General features: G+C 38.9%; 1 long non-coding RNA gene across 1 annotated transcript; it reads left to right on the top strand.

Annotated features, from left to right (window-relative positions):
* The first annotated feature begins 3,211 nt into the window (after positions 1 to 3,211).
* Gm33819 lies at positions 3,212 to 7,485 on the top strand. The gene is made up of 2 exons (XR_387551.2): positions 3,212 to 3,371; positions 6,790 to 7,485. It is a non-coding gene; the product is annotated as a predicted gene, 33819 (long non-coding RNA).
* The last annotated feature ends 16,186 nt before the right edge of the window (positions 7,486 to 23,671 follow it).

Genomic DNA, 23,671 nt, shown 5'->3' with positions numbered 1-23,671 from the left:
GGATCCTGCTCTGGCTGGCAGGGAGTATAGGGGGTAAGGGGGTGAGGGAAAAAGGCCTTATCTGAGAGTCTTCAATGAAACAGTTCTATCAGACAATCTTAGCTTGTGTATATCCCTTTATTCTTATGCATATCTCTTTATTTGGGGTGGGCTTGTATGTGTACACTTATTTGGGGTAAACCAGGGATATATATGGACTTTGGGGAGTGGGAATTAGTTTTCAGAGTAAATGAAAATCACTGGCTAGAGTTTACAGTTCTATGAAGCCCTCCTTTGGATGGAGAAGCATTCCAGGAATTCCAGGTACTTGCTGGACTGGTTCTTATCTGGAAAAGAGGAAGTTGAAAAGAGGAAGGTCACTCAAGGACTACTCAACCCCCCCACACCGCCCCACCCCCACCCCCACTCCCCAGTAGACAGTGGGTGCCGCAGACCCTCTGGGTCCCTGTGTCTGCGTGGAACGGGGTCTCTCGACACGGGTGGGCAAAGCGTGGATGAATGACAGACAGACACACACACAGGAGAGTTTGTGTGGAATCTGAATGTAATTTTTCAAATCGAACATCAGACTTTTTATGCAGAAGACAACAAGGTAGTTGGGTGACATACCCACAAGGTACAAATGAGGTAACCGGATGCTTAATGACTCTTACACAGAACAGAGGAAATGAAAACGCAAAGACTGGCAGGAACTAGGCAATAAAATAACTGAGACAGAGTCAGCTCTATCTAAGGTCAGCTATAGTCTTAGAAGCCAGGTGTGAGAACTTTTCACTTCTAGGGCAAGGGCTTTCACACCCAAGTCATGGTTCTAACTAGGGAGTTCCGTTCTAGCTAACCATCTCATAAATAATGCAGTACTCTAAAACCACAGCCGGATCTACTTCCTAAACCATTGTAAATTCCTGTATATAGGTGTAATTTAGCTATAATTCTAAATATCTATTCTGGTTTCTCCTACGGTCAGAAACTTCTTACTTCCTTAGTGATGGTAAATTCCTGTGAAGGGCAGTGACCTAACTTTTCCTCAAAGAGATAGTGTAATACCAGGGGCAGTACTGAATTCCAAGCCCAAGGTCTTGCTAAGGACGAACTAGGACTGTTGGAACACTGGCGGACGGCTTTAGCTATGTCAGAATTCAATCTTAAAAGGCACTTATGATAGGAAAATATTGAAAGAAAGCACGTGGATCCATGCACTAGACTAATGCGGGAATGGAACGCAGGAATGAAAAATTACTGTATGGGTAGGGAACGCTAGACTCCAGGAGGAGAGCTTCCTTGAAACTCTTTTGCCTCATGAGTGACTTTTAAGCTTTTCAGCTTGTCCAGTTGACTCGACCGGAGAGCGGAGAGCGTAGCAAGTGGGGGTTTGGGCTGCCCAGACAAGGTCAGAGAAGAAGTCCTGCTGGTAAAGTGACTCACCCAGTTTGTTCAGAGCTCAGAGAGCTATCTGGACAATAGTAGACTGAGAGTTTATTTAGCAGAGTCCAACATCATGGTTGCTCTTGTGACAGGTGGAATACAGCAGAAGGGTTGGGTGGGATATCTGTACTTAGAGGATATCAGGACCTGGATTTTTAAAATTATCTTATTCCATCTTTTGGACCGATCACTCAGAAGCCATATCCAATATTGTAAGGTCTGTGGAGCTCTTTGTGTGGAGGCTACAGACAACACAATACAGTAGCTATATAAAAGAACCATCTGGGAATTGGATCCTTCATGCCTTTTGTACATCTTGCAATTACATTGTAATGCCCAGAAAGAGTAAACCAGACCAGAAGAGTAAGCTGTTCCCAGGCTTTCAACTCTCAGAAAACATGTCATGCAATAAATGTTTGTTTTGTGTTTCTTTTGACATGTTAAAGGACAACAGTATTATCTTTCTTTCTTTTTTGTCCCAATGCTGACATTGTGTTGACTCTCTTGGATTTTGTAGTCTTAGTCCTGCAAAAGTACACAACCAATGGAGAAAATAAAAAATGCCAAGGTCTGAAATTAGACATTTAAAAGACTATCAGCTGTAGGTAACATGAACACTTTTATTAAAGCGAGAAACATTTTAAGAACAGAAAGTTTTCAACAGACAGTCAGAAGTATTCTTGTTGCAATTAGTATCAGGGAGGATGCTAGTGTATTCTGTATTAGTAGCAACCTGGCAGAGGCTGAGTGACAAGCAGGGGGGTCTATGAGCAGGCTGAGTTCTCTCAGCCAGGGAGATGGCTCTAGGAAAGACATTCAACTTCAATGTTTCCTAGTAGATGATGGACATGAAAACAGAAATTAAGGACAGAGTTGGCATGGTGAAGTTACAATGCAATAAACAGTCTAAGGACCCAGGGAGAAGAGCTGCTTGACAGCATGGGGTAAGTCATTGAGAAAATGACTGTTAGGAAATACTTGTGTGAGATAAACACTGAATGAGGTGGAAGGTTGACTTGTTTGGTGATCCCTCAGCCAATGGCTGGTGCTTCCATGAAGAGCAGGCAAAGTCCACCACTGTCACATTAGTAATGGCCACTGAGATAAGTTAGAGAAGTCTGTGGGCAGGTTTTATATCCACTCGGTAAAACAGAGTTGGAAGAATGCAACTTTAGGCAGATTCTGTGAGGCTGTATCATTTCTTTAATCTATATATTTTGAAGAAGGCAGCTGTTCCTTCTTATTATATATAGCCCTGGAATCTATGTGTTCATTTAATCTAAAGTAGAAGTGTTTCCAGTATAGTACGTTCTGCACTGTATGTAGGAGGAATTGAATGGGATAGAGACAGAACCAAAAGCATCCTCAAGGAACATGGATCCTCCCAAAGAGAAGCATGAACTCATGCTGGTCACATGCTGAGCAACAGGCATGGTACTGCTATGAAAAAGTGCAGATCACTTCTGATGAACAGATAAACTTAAAGCTATCTCAGAAGAAATAATGGTATGTATAAAAATTTAAAATGGCCAACAGTGGGTTGCCTGTGCACTAGTCTTACATCCATATGCATACATTAATCATACTCAGTGGATTATAAAAAAGAAAAAGAGGTAAGTATGAAACTGGAGTACTGTTCAGAAAGTGTCCGAGGAGGAAAGTGGGAGGTGGATACAAACTAAATACATTGCATTCACCAATGAAAATTACCAAAGAATCTGTATCAAATATTACTAATGCCATTATTATTATTAAAAAAAAAGAATGTATCTAATTTCAGACACTCAAAGGACTTGAGAACCATATCTAGTGGTCTGACAGATTTTGGTGGGTCAGGTACAAAGAACTGGAAGCCAGCCAATCTGCTACCATAGTCACTGCCAACCATCACCTCTGTTGCTCCTACCAGGTGTACATGAAACGAAGACTTTATTTCATGAAGAGTGGTAAGTACTTGGCAGGCCATGGCTCTGTTCATATGTGATTTTAAAATATGTATAAAAGGCATTTTTCAAAAATTGGTTTCTAAAGTGCTTTCATGTATAGCCTGCCAAGTTGTGATTGCTGAACAAGAAAAAGAAGGAAGTGTATTCTGTCTGTCAGCAGGGGGTTGCTACTGTGCTTAATGACTTCATTGTTGAAGAGAAGCGTGGGCACTGTGAAACACCCAGTCTGAGCTCTTAACTATAATATTCACCAACTAATGGAAGGGAAAGAACTGGTCTTGAGCTGAGATTGAGTCAGAATTTTTTTTAACTGTCAATTTTGCAAAATTATGCTGAAGACTGAGTCAGAGGGAAAAGCACAGTGAGAACGTTTGGACTTTTTAACGGGAAAAAGAGAAGTCTGGAAGCTTCCGTACTCATTGGCTCACACAGAGTAAGCAGTCCCAGAAAAACAGTTCTGGGCAGGACTTGTTCAAGGTGTCTTGGTATTTTGTGGATTAATAATGAGCATTAGGTCCACAATGTATATTGAACTTGCATATACCATTGCATAATTGAGTTTTGTCTTGTTTTTTTGTTTTTTTGTTGTTGCTGTTTTGTTTTTCATTTTTTCAAATAATTGCCATTTTAGTGGTATGCTGTAGATCGGATTCCAGGAAGAAATGACCTAGCCAGAAGAGCAACAGTGTTCATTGAAGGGATATTTCCTTAGACACTAGAGGTCATGAAGAAGAGTGGGACTAAGCTGTGATAGCTTAATCTTCATGGAAGCATATTTTTTACAAAAATTAAAATTAATATCTAATTTATATTATCTGTTGATTAGGAAGACAATTTTTTTCTGGTTAAAATTTTTGGATAGTCATTTTATTTTGATTTATATAAGATCCATATCAAAGAGTATTGTTAAGATACTCTGTTAGCATTTTTGGTGAGTAATAAAAGCCCAGAGCTCCAGTATAATTGTTTTCTTTAAGTGGTAGAACTACAAAGAAATGAAAAATGCACCTTGCCACTGCCTTCGTCTCTCCCTTACTTACATAGAATTTTTTAGTTTGGGGAAGAAAATATTCTTTTTTTTTTTTTCCTTCTCCAAATGATTCTGGCTTTGCTAATGTAAACATCAATAGGAAGATCACTTAGCATAAGCAACGGCAGACACATTAACTTTTAAGTGCTCATCAATATCCCATCTCCCTGTACTTCAAATCATGTGAGGGCTTAACACTTCCTGAGCACTGTGGTGGTGCCCTTGACTGACTTTAGCCAGTAGTAAATTTCCAGACATCAGCAGCTACTTGCTGATGCCAGATCCTCCAAAGAGTCCTTCTGTAGTAACAGTGGAAACATGTGTAAAGCAGGATTGGCCTTCAGAGTGGATTCATGAGTAACTATGGTAGACAGAGAAATGAGGAAAGCTCCTCTGACCCAGGCAAAAGGTAGAAAGAATTCTTTATTGTTTTAAACTACTATAATTCACGGGTTGCTGGCTATTAAAAAATAACCTCTAAGATCCTAACTGATGCAAAGAATATTTGATTGTAGTGGTTAATAAGAGTTATGCATATAAAAAACTCATTCTTAATTCTAAACACAAACTAATATGATTGTGGAATATACTGTATCCTAGTCAACCTTGTCAACCTTAACACAGCCTAGAGTCTTTTGAGAAGAAAGTCTTGGTTGAAGATTGCCTAGATCACATTGGCCTAAGGACACATTTGTGGGGGATTATATTCCTTATTAATTATTTCCGGAGGTTCTAGCCTACTATGGGCAGCACTTTCCCTAGGCAGGTGGTCCTTAGATATATTTGTAAAAGCTAGATAAACTTGATCCAGATGATGAAACAGAGAGGTAGTCAGAGAGTGAGCTAAAAATAGTATTCTTCAATGGTTTCTACCTTACTGATTTCGAGTTTCTGCCTTGACTTCAATCAATGATGGGTTGTAACATGAACATTTAAGTTGAAATAAACATTTTCTTGCCCTAAGATGCTTTTTGTCAGAGCTTTGTGTCACATCTACAGAAAAAAACTAGATCACTATGCGTCAATTAACAAAACTACACACAAGGTGGTATAATATGATTTTCACTTCACAAATGAAACTAAAATAATATGATTACCCAACATTCAAATAAAGATGTGAATGATGATAATCATACTCATTAATTTAACTAGTAACCAAAGTGACATGTTTCTCTCACAGCACAGTGTTCGATGAGCCCAGAGGCTGAGATGCTCTCTGTGATAAGCTTAAGCCTAATTTTTAGCCAATAATTATAAACAGTTAGCTGCAGCCTATACTTTTATTTCCATTAAAATATGATTTTCATTAAAATAAAACTTTAAATAAAACATTGATAAGGTTTCCAATATGAACCTTATATTTTCATTCAGAGAATACCTAATATAAACTAAGTGTTCTCTATGTCCACTTTTCGTTTTTCTTCACTTGTTGCTCTTTAGATCTTTTCCATTTATAATTTTATTACTTCCTTTAATAAAGTTGTTAAGAAGCACAGAAGATGTATAACATGCATGCTGATAGAGAGCTCAAGACCTTAAGCTCTGTGCTATTTGGCTCTGTTGCCGTGCTTTTATTCGGAGGGAATTCATGCAAAGGAACATAGCAAAACTCTGTTAGGCAAAGGCTTTTAGGTAGAATGGCTTTGAACAATTTTGGCTTAGGGACTGTGAGAATCTCTGCCAGCTCTGGGATGTTGGCAGTCAAAGCATATTTCATCAAGCTGTTTCAGAACACATGCTATGTGCAGCTAGCAATGCAGCCTCTCAGAGCTGTGAAATGACTCTCCCAGCCCTTCAGCAGAAGTTCAGAAGAAGGGCAAACATGTCTGAAAAGCCACAAGTGATGTATGCCGCATCTGCCATGGATCTGCAGTAGTCCACTAGCTTTATCTTGAAGTATATATACTTTCTTGCTTTAGAAAAAGAGAATAACCATGAGAATTTTGGTTAACCATATCTTGGCTTTTAAGGTACCATGAATAATGCTTTTTTAGAGAATCTAATTTGGGTCCTTTGTTGATCCCTTTACTACAGACCTTTCTTTATCTTTGCAGTTTCCTAATTTTACAAAAGCATTAAGTAAATATTTTCATACTTTCCTTTGTAACAATATGACTAACTTGTAGTTGGCATTGTGCCAACTGTTCAGTATAATTCCAATTCAAACTCAGTGTCAGAGTAAATCTGATCCAGGACACTGGTAAGACAAAGAACGCTGGACTCCTGTTACATGTAGTCTTGCATATACTCAACCATGGAGTAAAATTCCTTAGTAATCTTACCCCAAATGTGATCAAGGAACAATAGGGATTTTATTACAGTATAAATAAGTGCAATAGCTGCAAAACCCTGCCTGTATTGAGTAGTAATGTTTGTTTACTTTTATAGGATGTTCTGAAACTTCGTTTTGGAGTGAAGTTCTCCTCGGCTTCCTCGAATGCAGCTTTGTTGATGTTGATACTAACGATAACCCTGATTTTGGTTTTGTAAACTAAATCAAATATAAGTGAAGTGCTCATGTCTTTAAGCAACTTCTGAGAACAGTGTGAAGACTGAGTACCCACAGAACTAAAAGCGTCTGGTGGAAGACTCACAGCAAAGCTGAAAGAAAGTAGTGAGGGCAGCTGTCTTCCTTTTCATGTGAAAGCATTACTAAAACGTCATATGGTTATTTATGGTGGAGGTAGGAGCAGCATACTGTACAGCTCAGCCATTCATGCTCATGAATAGATTGCCACACTTCTCTTCAAGTCTGACTCCTCACGCATGAAAACTGAACATACTAATGCCTCCATTTTGTGGGACCATAAAAGAGACTCAAAATCAAAACTGCACTTGAATGTTATAGGAAACTTGGAATTTTCTTTTTGTAATAGACTCATAAAATATTCAATGGATGGCTGTATACATGTCAGCCAAGCTAATTTCCTCCTTGTTTGTTGGCAATCACAAATCCTTTGGGATTCAAACTGGTGGATTTCCTTGGTAATACTGGCATGAGTTCATGTCTCAGTGCAACTGCATAGAAGAATGGATCATTTGTTAGGAAAATTAGTGATACAAATACAGTTCTGAAACTATGAACCACAGGTGTGTTTCTCCACAGTGTCGTTATTTTCCTGATGTGTGTCTATACTTGCTGCAATGTCCCTATGCTTCCAACATTGTATCGCCTATTTATAAAAAGAAAACAACTTTAAACTTGCCAGGATAGACCGTATTTAAATCCGAGATAGCAAGTGAAATAATGTAGAAGGTAAGGTTTAAGGCAAAAAAGAAGAAAGCTAAAGGACATGCCTTATGTCTTCAGAGTCTGAAAAAGTAGAGAAACTAGCAATGGGTAGGAAGTAGAAGGAATGATCTGTGAGTTAGTAAGAAAATAAAACCAGAGATAGAGCTGGTATGGATGTTCTACCAGTACTTGACAAATACAGGGTCCTGTCAGCAATAGTATTTGGGTTTGGTATCTGCAGATGGGATGGATCCCTAAGTGGGGCAGTCTCTGAATGGGATGGCCCTTCCTTCAGTCTCTGTTCCACTTTTTGTCCCTGTTTTTCCTTTGGATAGGAACATTTCTGAGTTAACAATTTTGAGATGGGTGGGTGGCCCCACCCGCAAATGGGGGCTGTGCCTATTTAGTAGAGGTAGTCTTTACAGGGTCTATCTCTCCTTTGTTCGGTATTTCAGCTAAGGTCATCCCTGTTGGGTCCTGAGAGCCTCTTGATTCGCTGATGTCTGGGACTTTCTTGTGGGGACTTTCCCAGTTCCCTATCCCCCACTGCTACATGCTTCTATTCAATTTCCTGACCCTTTGTACTTCTCTACTATCCCTTCTACTACCTTATCTTGCCCCCTCCATTTTTCACTCCCCCATCAGTTGGGTGGTATAGATGAATAAAAGATGCTCAAACATTGAGATTCAGGAAAAAGAGTTTTGAATAAAAGGTTGAGATGAATGGTAGAAGTTTCAAGTCCAGTTAAGACCCAGTTAACAATAGTCACAGAGTGATTTTGAACTTGAAAATGTTATAACAAAGTTGATGTTTGGTGTCTGTCATAAAACATTTTGTTTTTTAAAATAGTTATATTTGTCGTCATTTGTGTGTGTGCATGTGTGTGTGCTTGCATGTTTGGATGTGAAAAATGTTCTAGAAGAGGGTGTCAGGTTCTATGGAATTACAGTTACAGGTAGTTGTAAGTCTCTGGACATGGGTGCTGGGAGCCTAACCAAGATCTTCTGCAACATTAGCAAACACTCTTAACTACTGAGCAGTCTCTCTAGCCCTAAAGGATTGTAACTTTTACAAATGGAAGTTACCCTTCATCTCAAGTTTTATATTTTGTTTCCTTGTTTCTTCATGATCCTGTCACTATCACATATTTTTATTTCTTAATTTCCATCATTCCTACATTTATCTTGAATAGTGCTTTCATTCAGTCTCAACGCCCAATGAACACATAGATAGATCAATGTTTATTACTTAGTTTATTGTCACTGGGCTTACATGCAATGTTTTCTCAGAACATTCTGATAAATAGATTTTTTTCCATTGAAATACAAAGCAGGGGAAGTGAGAGGCAGTAGTAGAGTGACTATGTAGCACTATTCAAAGAGGACACTTCTGAGAAAGTCAGAGGATAGATTCCATTGTTTCAATTTGGCAGAAGCCATCATCTGGAAATACTTGTAAAGAATGGAGATAGTCAAGCTCCTAAGAAACAGCAGACTTCATTGCTTAAGAACACATCTTCCTTGTGGGTCTTAGGAGAAAGTTGCCTCAATGATAATAACAATATGTTCAGGGATAAAATTATATTATTCAATGGGCTCCTGACGCAATTGTTGTCTCTGAAATGTCTCCTAAAAGTTCATGTGTTGAAGACTAGGTCTCTAATGCAGTAGTGTGCAGAGTCGTGTCCACTGGGCCATGACTGATCACTACAGTTCTGACGTAATTGGAGGACTAAGCCATTGATATATTCATCATTCCATAGACTGAGTGGTGAAATGGTAGAAAATGAAGCCGTCTTAAAAACAGTAGGAGCTTGACCCTATAGGAGACGTTTCAGCAGCAGCCATTTCCTTTTGTTCTCTGTCAGACACCATGAGGAGAGCAGCATTGTTTCACAACTTGTTTTTCTTTGATGTGCTTCCTTGCTATAGCTCAGAGACAATGGATCCAAGTAACCAACCACAGACTGAAATTTCAGAACCATGAGCAACAGCAACAACAAATTTCTGCCTTTAAGTTGATTGTCTCAGGTATTTTGTTACAGTAACAGATGCCTGATTAAGACAAATACTATTCCGGGGTACTGGTTAGTTCATAATGTTGTTCCACCTATAGGGTTGCAGTTCCCTTTAGCTCCTTGGCTACTTTCTCTAGCTCCTCCATTGGGAGCCCTGTGATCCATCCATTAGCTGACTGTAAACATCCACTTCTGTGTTTGCTAGGCCCCGGCATAGTCTCACAAGAGACAGCTACATCTGGGTCCTTTCGATAAAATCTTGCTAGTGTATGCAATGGTGTCAGCGTTTGGAAGCTGATTATGGGTCTTGACTCGAGCTGCATATGTATCAAAAGATGGCCTAGTTGGCCATCACTGGAAAGAGAGGCCCATTGGACATGCAAACTGTATATGCCCCAGTACAGGGGAATGCCAGGGCCAAAAAAAAAAAAAAAAAAAAAAAAATATATGGGAATGAGTGGGTAGGGAAGTGGGGAGGGGGGGAGGGTATGGGGGACTTTTGGGATAGCATTGGAAATGTAATTGAGGAAAATACGTAATAATAAAAAAAAGACAAATACTATTCTGAAATGTTGCATAGGCAAAACAGGTGCCTCTTGATAACACTAAGCACAAGGACTCTTTGTACAGTACTCTCATTGCTGACATCTATTCTGAGAAAAAAATATGTGTGTGTGTGTGTGTGTGTGTGTGTGTGTGTGTAAATATATATTTATAACAACTGTGAGAAAGATTCCATCACTTCTCGAATCAGGAAATGTATAATGAGTGTAACAGACATGGAAGTTCTGCAGTGCTATGAGAGATGCTGCTCCAAAGTTCGTTTGGAGGGGTTGGGGTTGAGGTATAGGTGCTGGCTGAAGCTCCCAAGCACATTAGGAAACTCTCCTAGCTTCTATTTCCTCTGTCATCCAGTAATTTTTGCCACTTGTAGGTCTGAATGAGAAAGTCACGAAATGTTAGGCAATTGCCAGGTAACTTTTTCTTTTCTTTTCTTTTCTTTTCTTTTCTTTTCTTTTCTTTTCTTTTCTTTTCTTTTCTTTTCTTCTCTTCTCTTCTCTTCTCTTCTCTTCTCTTCTTTTCTTTTCTTTTATTTTTCTATTAGATTTCTTTATTTACATTTCAAATGCTATCCTGAAAGTTCCCTAAAGCCTCCCCCGCCCTGCTCCCCTACCCACCCACTCCTACTTCTTGGCCCTGGTGTTCCCCTGTACTGGGGCATATAAAGTCTGCAAGTCCAAGGGGCCTCTCTTTCCAATGATGGCCGACTAGGCCATCTTCTGCTACATATGCAGCTAGAAGTACGAGCTCTGGGGGTACTGGTTAGTTCATAATGTTGTTCCACCTATAGGGTTGCAGGCCCCTTCAGCTCCTTGGTTACGTTCTCTAGCTCCTCCATTGGGGGCCCTGTGTTACATCCTATAGCTGACTGTGAGCATCCATTTCTGTATTTGCCAGGCAATAGCCTCACACGAGACAGTTATATCAGGATGCCAGGTAACTCTTGATTCTAATGTTTTCAATCCACTCCCTCTGACAACCCCATAGCATCTAACATCTTTGAAGTCTCTGGGAAGCTTCCTTTGTAACATTACTATATTTGTTGTGTTGACTATTCTAGGACTGCTTCTCTGATGCTTCATCTTCTATCCTATGGATAGGTCTGTAAATATTTTCAATGATTCTCTTCACAAAACTATTTTCATCCTGCCCTGGAGGATTTACTTTCACAATGCTCATTATCCCAAAACAAACTCCCCACATATGACTGCCTTTCATTTTTGTAGAGAATTTAACACCATAGCTGTTCACACATCCACATTGCTCTAACAGCAAGGGGTGGGTGTATAGCTTGCTCCTAATAATTATGCTTCAGAAATCTTAGGAAAGTTAGTCACTTTCTATCATATTATCTCTTAGGCTTGGGGAAAGGAAAACTGGAGCAACCTATCATAGAGGTGAATGTTGGCCCTAACATTACAGAGTTGCTGAGCAGAATATACGTAGACAGTACATACCCAAGAGAGAAAAAAAGGGGGGGGGACTGAACTTTAAACTTGAATTGTTTGGTTTTCTTCTAAGACCTACAGGTCAATATAATTTGGAGAAAACAGAAGAGTTACAGAAAGGGCATATTGTTCATATGAAGGAAACAGTAGCAGAAATGAAGAGTGTCTCTGGAGTACTCTCATTTTTAAGCCATTGGAGGAATAGTAGGGCCAATAATGAAGCCTATCATATAGTCCAACAAGAAAATGATAGAAATAAAGTATGCACACATGAATATGAGATGCTGTACCATTGTTGGGATGCCAGAAAAATGAAAGTACATGAATTCAAATTCATTAATAACTTAAGTCCATTATCGCTGCATGCAAAATTCAAAAGGACATTCCAACTTCTCCAACCTCTTCATGTGCCTCTGTGCTTGGTCCTAAGTAGTTATTTCTAATGCTGGGCTACTCTACAACCCTTGTAAAGTCTACCTCCAGTTCTACCTCAACAAAAGTATGTCATGCCTTTCTGGAAATTTCCCAAACAAGCACCATCTATCCACTGCATGCAAGAGACAGGACAGGGACTAGATGGGTTGATGAGTGGTTAAGAGCATTAACTGATCTTGCAGAACCTCTGAGTGCAGTTGCCAGCACCCACATGGTGGCTCCTGGTCTATTGCAACTCTAGTTCCAAAATATCTGTTACCCTCTTTACCTCCAATGTCTCCTGCATGTACACAGAGAGAGAGAGAGAGAGAGAGAGAGAGAGAGAGAGAGAGAGAGAGAGAGAGAGAGAGAGAGACTATTAATATATATTTTTAAACAACAGCAAAGAAAATCAAGGCAGCTTCTAGACCTCCAGATCAGTTATTTCAGACAAGGATATATTCCCAGAAATAAAAGGAGACCCCAACTTTAGTGTTTTCAAAGTTTTTAGTAAGTGTTTGGGTGATAGATGATGAAACAGTTTTACTACTACACTGAATGTCACTCAAAGTCATGACCCATAGACTGGTACTGAATTTGAACTTTTGGAAATGATTCTCAGCAAAGCATAATTTTGACTCTATCGATCACTGCATATTGATTGTTACCCTAATTTTCCATTCCTCTGGAAGATAACATATCAACACTGACTCCTCTTTCAAGATTAAAAATTGGGATCGTTAGTGGTAAGACTCAGTGAATTGTTTCTTTTCCATTTACTCCGCTGAAAATCTCTTTAGTTTTCATTTTCCTCTTGAGCCTGTGATTCTAATAGCCTTCATGATACAGTGTGAGATTTACTCTGTAAGGAGCAGGCATTTCCAGACTGGAACCACAATGACTGCTTCTACTACAGCTTACAGAAATGTTTCTCATTTAAAACCTTGTCTCCAGGAATAAATATATTTCATGTATGTCGAGTCTTTTGATTTCTGTGGACTGTACCTTGTGTATTCTGTATGGGTTTTTTCTTCCTTCCTTCCTTCCTTCCTTCCTTCCTTCCTTCCTTCTTTCTTTCTTTCTTTCTTTCTTTCTTTCTTCCTGCCTTTCTTTCTGCCTTTCTTTCTGTCTTTCTTTCTTTTTTGGCTAATATCCACTTATTAGTGAGTGCATACCATGCATGTCCTTTTGGGCCTGAGTTACCTCACTCAGGATGATATTTTCTAGTTCCATCCATTTGCCTGCAAAACTCAGGATATCTTTATTCTTAATAGCTGAGTGGTATTCCATTGTGTAAATGAAGCACATTTTCTGTATCCATTTTTCTGTCGTGGGACATCTAGGTTGTTTTTAGCTTCTGGCTATCACAAATGAGGCCACTATGAGCATAGTGGAACAGGTGCCCCTATGGCATGATGGTGCATCTTTTGGGTATATTCCCAAGAGTGATATAGCTGGATCTTCAGGTAGATCTATTTCCAATTATCTGAGGAACCTCCAGATTGATTTCCCTACTGATTGGGAAAAAAATCTTCACTAGCCGCACATCTAATAGAGGGCTAATATCCAAAATATATAAAGAACTCAAGAAGTTAATCACCAAAAAACCAAATAACCCAATCGAAAAATGGGGTATAGAACTAAACCGAAAATTCACAACTGAGGAATCTCGAATGGCTGAGAAGCACCTATAGAATGTTCAAAGTCCTTAGTGCTCAGAGAAATGCAAATCAAAACAACCCTGAGATTCTACCTTACACCTATCAGAATGGCTAAGATCAAAACCTCAGGTGACAACACATGTTGGAGAGAAGGTGGAGAAAAATGAACACTCCTCCATTGCTGGTGGAATTGCAAACTGGTACAACCACTCTGGAAATCAATCTGGAGGTTCCTCGTATGTGTCATGGTTTGAATATTGTTTGTTTTCTTTAAAATTTATGCTGAAATTTGGTCAACAATGCCTTAAAAGGTGGGTAGGTTTTAAAATTATGATTAATGCCTTTCTCAATGGAAGGAGTTTGTTACTATAAGAATAGTTTGCTATAAACCAAGGCCATCATTTTCTTTGTCATATATATATATTTATTTATTTGCCAATCATTCTTTTTTCATCTTCAAACATGAGACCCTTTCTCAGTATAATTCCTATTCTTACAGTAGTACCTGTGAACTAGGTTCTAAATATATCCATCTGCCCAAGATATACTGTGAGAGCAGCAGACAATGAATAAGACAATATATCAATACATAAACAGACAATCTAAGTCAGCTTGAAACCATCACAAGAGACCTTAACTGTTGAGTGTGGACAAATCTCATTGGTTCCAGAAGTACCCTTTGGGAAATAAAGGCAAAATGAAGCCCAGACCTATAACCCAGTGCTGTCCAGCCATAGTTGGAATACTGGTTTTTGTAAAATGTTATTGGAACACAACCATGCCATTCATTCATATGTGGCTCATCACTAATTGCACAAAGTAATAATAGAGTACAATATTTGCAAACTGCACTAGCTGGTCTGTGAAACTATGTTTACCAGCCTCTCAACTAGACTAGCCCGAGCACTCTAATATACAAGAAAGCCCATGTCTTTCGATTGGAGGCAATGCACTTAATTATTTCCCCTAATGCCAGAATTAACTCTTATTCTTCTTTATTGGCAACACAGGCAAAAATACAAGGCTAAAGGGTAGGAACAACCTGTTTCCTGGCCAGTTTTGTGGTCAGTACTTGGCTGTCTCAAGATCTGAGCTTTTCCCAAGATCTATATTCCATTTTTATCAGGTTTATTACTATTCTTTTTCTCTAAATTCAATCACTAGTATGCAGCTTCTGTAAGCTTCAGTAACTTCCCTTGTATGCATCTAAGGCCTAATGCTGCCCCATATATGCATGGCTGTAGTTTAAATCACCTGGAGAGGTACAAGAAATAGGCACTAACCATAAAGCTAGAATTCATCATCATCATCATTATTATTATTATTATTATTATTTAATCTTTTTTTACAGTCCAGTCATCATTCCCCTCATGGTTCACCCTCCAACTGTTCTTCCTCCCCCATCTCCAAGAGGATGTCCCCATGCTGCCCACCCCCACCCCACCAAGCCTCCCTACTCCCTGGGGCCTCAAGTGTCTAGAGGCTTAGGTGCTTCTTCTCTCACTGAGGCCAGAGCAGGCAGTCCTCTGCTGTATGTGTGTCAGGGTCCCATATCAGCTAGTGTATGCTGCCTGGTCAGTAGCTTAATGCCCAAGAGATCTTGAGGACCCAGGTTAGTTGAGACTGCTGGTCTTCCTATGGTCACCTTCTTCCTCAGCTTCTTCTAAAAGCTAGAAGTCTTTATAAATCACCAAGACCAACATCTCCTAAACTCACATTCAGTTCCAAAGCCTCAAATCATATGGTGTTCCTCGAAGACCTGCCCCTGTATTGTTCAAAACTTTCAAAGCTTCTGTACAATGAATATAATATTAAGATACTTTAAGACAATTCATGACTATCTCCCTCCCTATACGCAACTTGAGTTTTGAACAAAATAAATTATTAGTAAAACATATCAAGAAAAATATAAGCTTTGTTTCTGATGAAATGACATTGGTCACTACTTGGGTGTAGACACTTGAGTATCCCAGTATTGGACCCAGAACCAAACCCATTCATTCCTGGAGACCCACTATCTCTAAATCTTTAAGTAATTTTTATGTGCAGTATTACAGCGGAAGAAAAGCAGAGAGGAGGGTTGGAGGCCACCTGCCTTTGTTCCTCACTAGCCTGATTGAAAGAAAAAGGTTACATGCTCAAAAGCAGCACAGGACAGTGGTGCTTCAATTCTGTCCACATGGACAGGAACACCAAAAGAAAGGGGCAAGTTATCCTTCTCACCAACATAAAATATAAAGAAAACTCGGGAAACCATGCTGTAGAATTTTCCAGCTGATGAGTATATTCACATGTCAAGGCCTAAGGCATCTCCATGACTAAATTAATGAGTGCTATCTTCCTAACTGTCAGCTGTAGTCCAATTGTACTAATCTTATGATTAGCATCCTTTTTCCTGTATTTGCTTTCATTCAAAAAGTGATCATTTGACATCTGAACACAAGGGAAAATGCCTATTGTTGGAAAACTACAGAAGAAAATTTCAAGTTGGATGCAAAGTATATTTAATTACTTGCCTAATTCACAATGACTTTAGAAGCCATATTACTGCTTTTGAGGTGAATTTTTCCCATATCTGAAGTAATGATGCTAAATACACTGCAGAGAGAAATTATCAACCTTGTTCTGTAAGTGGTTAAACTGAGATATTTTCAGCCTCTCAGGTCATGTGGACTTCAGAGCAATTGCTAAATGGCGTTTGTGTATAAGCAATCAAATGAACAAATGAAACAAATTGGAAAGAAAGTGATTGAATGAGTTAATGAAACCTTGATCCACTCACACTGTTTGGTCCACTTGTCCTAGACTGTTGAAACCTGATCTCCACAGTATTTTCAACAGTCCACTCAGAAGAGGTCAGACACACGAAGATTCTTGCTAGTAATAATCTCTCAGCTTTTCCTTTATTAGAAAACACTATTCAATTCTCATAGGTATTCTATATTTAAAAATATCTTGTACATAGATTTTATTTTGTAGATCTTAAGACAGTGAAGCTAAAAATGAATAATTATCATCATCTCTAAGGGATTTAATTCATCAATCTTGATTATTAAAGTTTATTTTGTAATTATTGCTGTAAGAGGTCAATAGTGTATACACCCTAACTAGTCAACTAAAAACATGCAACATATGCAAGTAAATTTGCTTTTTGCAAGTAGATCCTGAAAATAAGTCAGAATGTCATTTATGTCTATATATGACAAATCAGTTCTTCCTAGAGTAAAATGCCTAAGCAAATAGAGGGAATAAGCTAATCTTTTGCAACTATTTTTCAACTGAAATTAATTTTGTCTTCTTTGCTTCTTAAACCAACAGTTTTAGTCTTTGTACTTTCAGTTAGTAGTGTGAGAACTTCTACAATGTTTTATAGAGAATTTGATGGCGTAGCCTTATGTAATTAAATCTGTGTCTACATGAACATTCCTAGACAAGTGCTCTATACCTCTGTACTTTCTACCCATGTGCAAAATAAGTCATATTATTTTTCCCTGTTGCAAGGAATTATAATGTGTTCATTTTCAACTAAAGAATGTCTCAACCAAAAAATAACTGCTTTCAACTCTGTCAGTACATTTGAACCATGCAGGAGTTTGTGGAGGGTGGAAGAGGGTTTGGAGGGAGGCAGTCAGGGCTCTGAGACACATGGCTTGTACTCATGTTTTTAGAGATATTAACCATTTCTCTCTGTTGACAACCAGAAGAGTTGATTGTGTGAGAGGCAGTTTCTCTAAGAGCAGGCATTGAATTATTAATTTTGAAGACTAGTGATCAAGTTACTCTCCCTGCTTTTAAGTTATAAATACAAAACAATGTTAAATAAACATTGGGGAAACTGAAGAAAGCTGTTCTTATTTGAATGTGTGTTGCCAATGATCTCAATCACTTCCAGGTGTGGGATAAGCATAAACGTGTGTTCCAGGAACACTCAGCTAATGCTGAGACATGCTGGGGATCTTCTGGCTTCACCTAACCATCCGGCACATCAGTTAGGTGTGAAAACCTTTGTAATGTGTTTGTGTTTTAATTTCTAAAATCGTTTCCTTTTTTCCTGACTTGAAGTTTACTCACAAAGGAGACTTGAATGACTGTTAAGAAGTTTTGGCTTCTCAGCTCACAGCTGCTGTTCTTTTCTTTCTTTTTTTTAGATTTTTTATTAGGTATTTTCCTCGTTTACATTTCCAATGCTATCCCAAAAGTCCCCCATACCCACCCCCACAATCCCCTACCCACCCACTCCCCCTCCCTGGCCCTGGCGTTCCTCTGCAGTGGGGCATATAAAGTTTGCAAGTCCAATGGGCCTCTCTTTGCAGTGATGGCCGACTAGGCCCATCTTTTGATACATATGCAGCTAGAGACAAGAGCTCCGGGGTACTGGTTAGTTCATATTGTTGTTCCACCCATAGGGTTGCAGTTCCCTTTAGCTCCTTGGGTACTTTCTCCAGCTCCTCCATTGGGGACCGTGTGACCCATCCAATAGCTGACTGTGATCATCCACTTCTGTATTTGCTAGGCCCCAGCATAGTCTCACAAGAGACAGCTATATCTGGGTCCTTTCAGCAAAATCTTGCTAGTGTATGCAATGGTGTCACCGTTTGGAAGCTGATTATGGGATGGATCCCTGGATATGGCAATCACTAGATGGTCCATCCTTTCGTCACAGCTCCAAATTTTGTCTCTGTAACTCCTTCCATGGGTGTTTTGTTCCCATTTCTAAGAAGGGGCAAAGTGTCCACACTTTGGTCTTTGTTCTTCTTGAGTTTCATGTGTTTAGCAAATTGTATCTTATATCTTAGGTATCCTAGGTTTTGGGCTAATATCCACTTATCAGTGAGTACATATTGTGTGAGTTCCTTTGTGATTGGGTTACCTCACTCAGGATGGTTACCCCCAGTTCCATCCATTTGCCTAGGAATTTCAGAAATTCATTCTTTTTAATAGCTGAGTAGTACTCCATTTTTCTCAGCTCACAGCTGTTGTTCTGAGCATGACGCTTTAGATAATGCAATCTTAAAATGCAGAGCCAGGTCAAGGGAGAAAAAGGCAAGAGGGTCGAAAGACAGATGTTTTTGTGTAGAATGGCCCTGCAGTAATACAGTTTTCTGGCTTTGACGTCATACTTCTCATGATCACATTCCAGACAACACCTGCATGAGCTTTGCCTGGTTTCAGGCTGTTTGCTGTCCTACCCTTCCTCGGGATTTGAAACTTCCTTTTAGTTTGGAGTCACGTATCAGTTTAAGTTTGAGGTTTGGGAAAATAAATTGTTTATATCCTGTTTTCATGTCTAAGCACACTATACTTGTGCTGTCTCTGTGACGGGAATGGATAATGTGAAGTGGTCACTGTCATGTTTAAAAATTAATTGTCCATGCTGTTTCCATAGCTTTGTTCCTGATGAGGTAGATCAATAGAGTTTCATACAATGCTGTTTGATAACACTTTATGCTAGGCACCATATTCAATGCAGCACCAGTGTAGTTTCTCCTGCACCCTTTGGCTGCAGTGAATTTCTGCCAGGGCAACAACAATAAAAGTCTACTATTTGAAAGGTTTGAAAATGTACTGATATCTCTACATAAAATAGCAGATGAAGAATCTGAAGGGAAAATGGACGACATATTGATTAAATCCTCCTGGTTCATTCGTTTTGCCACTAGTATTCAGTCTCTGGTAAGCAATGCAGAGGAAGGGGAAAGACTAGACCTTGATTTTGTTCCTTTATTCTCACATATATCCTGAGTTTTCTTGACATAGATTTTTAAATTTCAGTTTTCTCATCCAAAAATGGGAATAATGAAGTGTAACCTTATTGGATCAGTGAGAACGTTAAATCAGATGTTTTGAACTGCTTAATATCTAGTGGATAGCAGGTGGCTTTCTATGGTTACTAAAAGAGTGGCAAAGGCTCAGTTAGTGTGCCATCTTACCGCAGCAGCCAATGGTCTTTTTTCTATTGTTCAAGTTGTTGCTTCAGGTTCAAAACAACGTATAAAATTTTCATCAAGAACAAAGATTTTGGCTTAGTTTCCTTTCTCTCTCTCTCTTTTTTAACACCTTGAGGTTTTTAAATAGAGAAACAAGAGTAACTATTGTGTAAAGAGAAAGGCTAGATAGCTTTCGATATAGCAATCTAAAATTTATGAGTCTTTTAGAACAAATGGATTTTTACCTTGTGCAAAATCAGCTAAAGCCACTCTACTTCTATTCCATTTTTACCCTGCTTTATATGGAAAGACCATTAACAATTTATGGTCAGGGCATTAAATAGCTGTGAATATCAAGCAAGAAAATTCTCCTCACAGCAAAATGAACTAACCAGTACCCCCGGAGCTTGTGTCTCTAGCTGCATATGTAGCAGAAGATGGCCTAGTCGGCCATCATTGGGAAGAGAGGCCCTTGGTATTGTAAAGATCATATGCCCTAGTTACAGGGGAATGCCAGGGCCAGGAAGCAGGAGTCGGTGGGTTGGGGAGCAGGGCTGGGGGAGGGTATAGGGGACTTTTTCTGATAGCATTTGAAATGTAAATGAGGAAAATATCTAACAAAAAGATTGTTTAAAAATTTCTCCTCGGTATCTTTTATTCTTTTTGATTATGTCAAATTCTAGTTAATAAGACACTATGGTCTTGATAGTAACATATGTTAACAAAACATAACTGAACAACAGGCAACAGAATACTTAGTGTGAACTAAATAATATAACATAGCATTCATTGATAAAGTTTTTTATACTTAACTTCTAACTTTGATAGATTAAACTTGTAGACAAACATTTATTTTTAAAATTTTATTTTTAAATAAAAGCTGAACTATTTGAAAAGAAGTATTACTATATAATAGCATAATTGCTCTCTTTATTTGGAAAGAGTAGGGTTGACAACTTCTACCTGGGACGGCAAGGCCAGCTAGCTGGCCCTTTTCCTTCAGAATCAAGATGCTGAAGAGCAAAAAGAGGATCTGACTCACCCCTTTGCTTGGAGAGCTCATCAGCAAGGTAATGACTCACAACAACACTTTGGTATGGCTACTCTTCCTTTACCTCCCACTCTGCCAGCCACATCTCTGTGGGCTGCAGAGAACAGAAAAGAAACTAAAACACAAGATGAGTAGGAGGATGAATATTGATTCTCAACTTGTCTGGAAGAGTACTTTTAAGAGCTGTCTTTGTAAAAATGATAGACTAAAGTCTGAGCAAAAGCCTCACATAATTTTAACTTAGCAATCAAAATATCAAAGGGTCACAGCTGTTTACACTAGTGATGGGCTTACAACTATTTTTCTCCCTGGTTAGGTAGCTATTTTCTCACATCCAGAGGAGACATTTTTCCACTTTATGAAATCTGTCTATCTGTCTGTCTGTTATAAGCCTATCATCCATCTATCTATCTATCTATCTATCTATCTATCTATCTATCTATCTATCTAATCTATCATTTATCCATCATCTATCTACCTAGTATCATTTATCATATATCCACCATCTGTTTATCTATCAATTATCTATCATCTTTCTATCTCTTATCCTTCCATCTATCATCTGTATCATCTTCTATCACTTTTCTTTTGCCATCATCTTTTTTTTCACTTAATTTTCCTTTACTACTTGTACTGTTTTGAGTTGTTTTTTTTTCTCTTTTCATTTTATTTCTTCATCTTTTATACAATACATTCTGACTCCAGTTTTCCCTCTGTCTACTTTTCTCAATGTCTGCAGTACCTCTAACTTCCAGATTCACTGCTGTCCTATTTCCCTTCATAAAGGAGCAGGCCTCCCAAGGCTATCAGCCGAGCATAGCATAACAAGATACAATAACGTTAGGCAAACCCCCTAATTTCAAGACTAATTGCGGTTATCTAGTAGGTAGAAATGTCCTAAGAGTAGGCAATAGAGTCAGAGATACTCCCACTCCTAATGTTAGAAGGCCCACAAAAAATCCCAAGTTAAACAACAGTAGCATGTTTGTAGAGGATCTAGAGCAGACCCATGCATGCTCTGTGATTGACACTTCAGTCTCTCTGAGATACTATGAGTCCTGCTTAGTTGATCTCTTGAGCTCTCTGGCTCTTCCTCCCCTTCTTCTTCAGGGTTTCCTGAACTCCACTTCACATTTGGGTATAGGTTTCTGTATTTGCTCCAATTGCTGCTGCATGAAGCCTCTCTGATAACGATTGGGCTAGACATCTATCTATCCATATAGCAGAATATCCTTAGAAATCATTCCATTAACTTTTTTTATGGAGGATGGTCATGTTTTGGTGTGTGTGGGGGGAGGGTGTGTGTTTATAGTATCTTAATAAAACACTTTATGAGAAATAACCTGCCAAATGTCAAAGTACTAATTAGAATATTTTAGTTCAAAAAATTATTCTCAGATAATCTGTAATTGTGGATCACTGTAAGGCACAGAGCCTGTATGGGTCTGCTCTATATCCTCTTCATACATGCTACAGTTTTTGAACTTGCGATTTTTGTGGGCCTTCTAACAGCAGGAGTAGAGGTGTCTCTGACTCTTGTGCCTGTATATAATGAGCCACAGCAATGTCCACTGAACGAAGGGGCTATGATTTTGTTTAATTCTTAATATTCATTTTTGTGTGTTTGCCTGATTGCTAGCTTGATGGTTGGTTGTTTAGTTAGTTGGTTGGATGGCTGGTTGGTTGGTTGTTTGGTTGGTTGTTTGGTTGGTTGGTTTTTCAAGACAGGGTTTTTTCTGTGTAACCCTGGCTATCCTGAAATTTACTCTATACACCAGGCTAGACTCAGATTCAAAGATCTGTCTGCTTCTGCCTCATTTTTTTTTCTTGAAACATGTCTATCAGGCTGATTTTAGCTGTATTTGCCAAAGTGTGAGTACTAGCAAAGGAACACTAGCAAAGGAACAGGTCACTGTGACAAACAAGATCAAAGACCTGGCCTCTTTCCATTTCTTTTTATTCTTCAAGAGGCTGAGGTCCAAAAGTAAAAGAACTTTGCCAAGGTGATACCTACAGAAGCCGCAGGTAGAGGTCAAACCCATCTTTAGTGAGGGCTGAAGTGTGTTCTTTTCCTACCAAAAACACATGCCTAGAAACCACTTGCTTTAATCTCCTGTGACATGTCAGTATCCAAAGGCTTCACAGATGCTTTTAAAAATAGACATTCCTTTCAAATTAATACCACAAAGCTAAATGTCCCTCAACTTTGTTTTGTTTGTTTTTCTTGTTTGTTTGTTTGTTTTGGTTTTTCGAGACAGGGTTTCTCTGTATAGCCCTCATTGTCCTGGAACTCACTTTGTAGACCAGGCTGGTCTCGAACTCAGAAATCCACCTGCCTCTGCCCCCCGAGTGCTGGGATTAAAGGCATGCACCACCACGCCCGGCTGTCTCTCAACTTAAAAAAAACTCTTTATAGCACATCCTCTGGAAGGTCTGAAGCTGATTTACCATGAATGAAAACACTTACCTACCACAGAAACAAGACAGAATCAACGCTTCCCAACATTAGGCTCGCTCTTTGCTTTTTTCCTTCTTTCCTTCCTTCCTTCCTTCCTTCCTTCCTTCCTTCCTTTCCTTCCTTCATTCCCTCTCTTCCTTTCTTCCATCTTTCCTTCCCTTTTCAGGTATTAGAAGTTTAGGAAGCTGTATCTCAAGCTATAGACTTTTTTGACTGAAAATCTATCAGAAATCTATCCACCTTTTCTTCAAAGCAATACCTCCTATTTTATATGTATTCCCTGATAAACTGTATTGAAACATTTGTTGATTAAGGGAAGATACAAAAACCCTCATCTTATCTAGGTATAATATTCCTTCCCCAGAAATATTTTTGGACATATCAAGAAGTGTTTATCTGACTTAATGTCTGTTTTTTAAATAGATATTGATATCCTTTCCCAAGAAAAATCTTAGCTGCAAATTACTTGGTTTATGTATGCTATACTATATACAAGTAAC

The sequence above is a fragment of the Mus musculus genome, chromosome 3 (assembly GCF_000001635.26).
Source record: "Mus musculus strain C57BL/6J chromosome 3, GRCm38.p6 C57BL/6J".
Classification (NCBI taxonomy): Eukaryota; Metazoa; Chordata; class Mammalia; order Rodentia; family Muridae; genus Mus; species Mus musculus.
The sequence above is the reverse complement of the archived record's forward strand: the minus strand, read 5'-3'. Positions and strand labels throughout refer to the sequence as shown.